We start from the raw sequence: 4,280 nt of genomic DNA on the forward strand, positions 1-4,280 counted from the left end.
AACACCCAGGCACACACACACACACACACACACACACACACACACACACACACACACACACACACACAACACACACACACACACACACACACACAGAGCTAAACGCTTGTAAAACAGTAATTACGCGGGTCTAATCTGCACATGCACATGCACATAGATATAAAGACACACTTGCTCGTGCACGCCAGAGCGAGCTTAGGAATGGTCAACGCACACATTACATAATTGATGTCTCTGGCAGTGGGCAACACAGACATCACAACCCTGTTTTTCTTCTTCCCTTACCTTACACACACACATACTGCTTAGATAATTAGAAATGAGTACACACAGACACATGCACACACACACACACACACACACACACACTGGTCATTTTCACGCCGGTTGTCAGAAGCACTATTAGACACGCATACACACAGACACACACACACGGGAAAAGAAACAGGTTCCCGTGGTATTCCTAAACAACAAGGACAGCTGTGGGTACCTCAGTGCTGTCGGACGGCAGGGTTCCTTCTCCTCTCCTTCTCTTCCCCTCCAACGGTCTCTCTGTCTCTGTGTGTCTCCGTCTGTGTTACCTCAACGCAAACACGCGCGCACGCACCACTCACTCACACACACACACACACTGAGGAGCGCTGTGTGAATCTGACAGATTCCCCTTAGCTCGGTGTGATCTCCCTCTCGCTCTCGCTCTCGCTCTCTCGCTCGGTCCGTGACGACTGTGCACGAGCGCGCACAAACACACACACACACACTCGCGTGCACATGCACGCATACACTTGAAAACAGCCCTCCCTCTTGCGTTTCCCTCCTCTACGCTCTGTATCTCCCTCTCCCTCGCTCTCTCTCTCTCGCTCTCTCTCTCTGAGGCAGTGTGGTGGCACAAGCCACTCCCCCCCCTCTCTCTCTCCTCTCCTCTCCTCCGGCCAGCTATAAATACTGCTGCTACTATGAATACCCCGTCTTTTTCTCTCAGCATCTCTCACTCCCCCCCTTCCATCCCCCACCGCTCTGCTTCCATCTCTCTCTCTCTCTCTCTCTCTCTCTCTCTCTCTCTCTCTCTCTCTGTGGTACCTCGTCGTCCGAGCCGTTGAAGCCTTTTTGCCAATGACCTTGTGTTTTCACCTCTACCGTCAACGTTATTCCGCCGCCACCTTCCTCTCTTTCTCGCTCGCCTATCAGGGGCCAGATTTCACAGCAAATCATTTTTTCGGGTTGAATACAAACACCCATCATTGTATGCATCGCATACGTGCATGTTTGTTGCATGCACGTATGCATTGCATACAATGATGGGTGTCTGTGAACACACGCAGACAAACACATACACGCACACACACACACACACATTATCGCGCACCATTGGCGGATCACTAATGCATTTGTGTGTGTGTGTGTTGCCTGATGTCATTTACAGCTGCTTCTGACTGCAGCTCGAGGCAAAGCCTCATCAAAGGTTTTTTGTTTTTTGAAAAAAAACATTCAATCATAGCGGCCAATTATTAAGAAGCGGATGCCGCCCGTTGATTGACGGCGTGTGTAACCATCACATGCTCCTCGTATTCCTCTCACTTGGCGGTTCACCAGGCTGCACACAGCCAGCCCACTGCACCACAGAGGATCTCAAGGAAAAAAATTATTTTGACAACCCCCACTCAGTCGGTCGTAAATGTGACCAGATAAACACCCCCGCACCCCACACACCCCCCCCCCCCCCCCCCCCCCCCCCCCCCCCCCCTCCTCCCGCTCTAATTTCCACAGAAACTAAAACTACAAACGGGAGGAAATGGGATACACCTTAAGATCCAGACGAACGCAGAACGGGTTTGATCGATCGGAAATCAATGCGGACCCTCCTTATGGGTTGTCTGGTCTCCCTGCAGTGGCGGACGTGCTGCCGGGGGGAGACAGATTATTAACATCTGGTGCGGTGGGGTTAGGATCACCGTGGGTGCTGTTAAACTGCATTGAGTTCTCCAGGCTGCATCGCGTGGTGTGTCGGACGACCGCCAATCCTCACGAGCGTAATAGCCGGTCACAGCTGGCAGAGCGGTCTGAAATGAAATCCAAATGGATCGGGGGTGTTTTCTCTTTGTTTGTGTTTGTATGAGTGTGTGTACGTTTGTGTACGTGTGTGTGTGTGTGTGTGTGTGCATACGGTTGTGTGTGAGTGTGTGTGTTTGTGTGTGCATGTCTGTTTATGCATGCGCTTGTGTGTGTGTGTGTGTGTAAGGGTGTGTGTGTGTTTCTGTGTGTGTGTGTACAGGTCTGTTTATGGGTCATGTCTGTTTATGTATGCGCTTGTGTGTGCGTGTGTGTGTGTGTGTGTGTGTGTGTGTGTGTGTGTGTGTGTGTGTGTGTGTGTGTGTGTGTGAGATAATGTCAAGAAGCGATGACAGATGAGATGGACAAGGTGTTCTGTGTTTCCTGTTTCATTATGAGGCCCCATTTTGAACTTGTGTACGTGAGATAAGGTGAATACAATGGAACGGATTCATCACCCGGTTGGAAACAGACCAGAGTTGTGGTGTTGAGGATTAAAATGGCGGATTCAAGACGGTTGCCGTGGTACCCACTGGCGTTCCTCCTCTTTGCACATTTTCAACACTATCTTTGCTAATATAGTCACATGGATAAAGAAAATCACAAGTATGAATTGTTTAAACAAACAATTGTGTTTATTTTGTGAGACTCAATGGGCAGAAAATGTCATTTTAAAGGCACCCAGTGCAACTTTATGTAAACATTCAATGAAAAATAAACATTCATTTCTGGTCTTTTTTACACGTAGTAAGTTTCAATAACTCCATACCATTACATATCGACATTCAAGGAGCAAAGATGAGACGTCGTTGTGTGGTGAGAACTGATAAAAAATCGTAAACAACAACAATCGCCGGTGGGGAGAAGCCATTTTTCCATTGGCTGGAAGCCTGCTTTATTTATTGTAGGTTACAAAAAATAAAGAAAACGGCGGCATTGTTGTTGTTATCGATTTTGTATCAGTTCTCACCACACAACGACGTCTCATCTGTGCTGCTTAAATGTTGGTATGTAATGGTATGGAGTTATTGAAACTTACTACGTGTAAAAAAGACTAGAAATTGAATGTTTATTTTAAGCCTCGAAAGTTGCACTGGGTGCCTTTAAGTGGGTATAAGTATCAGGGGGTGTGTGTAAAATGTTGCATTTGTGAGGGTCATGACTTGTGTATGCGTGCGTATATGGGTGGATGCTTAAGTTCATGTGTATGTATTTATGCTTGCGTGTGTGTTTTTACAGGTCTATATCAATGTGTGCACAGTGTGTGCGCACAGTAATACATATATATGCGTGTTAGTACAGCATGTGTGTGCATACGTGAACTTGAGTGCACACTGTACGGTGAACAGTGTGCCAGATAACAGATTTGTGTGTGTGTGTGTGTGTGTGTGTGTGTGTGTGTGTGTGTGTGTGTGTGTGTATCCATTGTGCATGTGTAAAGTATGTGTACGTGCACAGTATGTGTGTTCACAGTGTGATTGTGTGTTTGTGTGCATGTCCATTGTGCATGTGTGTACAGTATGTGTGTGTGTGTGTACGTGTACTGTGTGTGTGTTTGTGTGTTTGTGTGCAGGTCCATTGTGTGTGTGTGCAATATGTGTATGCATGTGTACAGTGCGTGTGTGTATTTTGCTTTTTTTGCACGCACAATGGACATGTGTACAGTATGTGTATGTGTGTGTATGTGAACATTGTGTGTGTTTTTGTGTTTAGCTGCATGTCCATTGTGCATGTTGTGGCAACCCGGCCCAGGCCAATTAAGGATATTCAGAGCACCTGAGGAACAAGTGGAGAAGCAGGGCTTAAATAGCCTGCTTCTCCACTCATTCGGGGCTCACCCAGCCCTGAATGAGCTCCAGCACGGAGAGACCGGTCCTCGTGGGTGACGGGATTCCACCCACGAAGGAGGGGACCGTTGATTCCTCCCAGGTCGTACGTTTTTTGTGTTTGGAGAGACTTTTATGTTCTGAAATAAACATGCCTTTTTTTGGCTTTTCGCAACGCAATTGTGTCCTGTTTGGGAGGAGTTGGTGCGCTCAACGTGGCGGGTTGCACAATGTGTACAGTATGTGCATGTTTGTTTATGTGTACAGTGTGTGTGTGTGTACAGTGTGTACAGTGTGTGTGTGTGTGTACAGTGTGTATCTGTACAGTGTGTGTGTGTGTGTATGTACAGTGTGTACAGTGTGTGTGTGTGTGTGTGTGTGTGTACAGTGTGTATCTGTACAGTG

The sequence above is a fragment of the Gadus macrocephalus genome, chromosome 1, assembly GCF_031168955.1.
Source record: "Gadus macrocephalus chromosome 1, ASM3116895v1".
In the NCBI taxonomy this organism is placed as follows: domain Eukaryota; kingdom Metazoa; phylum Chordata; class Actinopteri; order Gadiformes; family Gadidae; genus Gadus; species Gadus macrocephalus.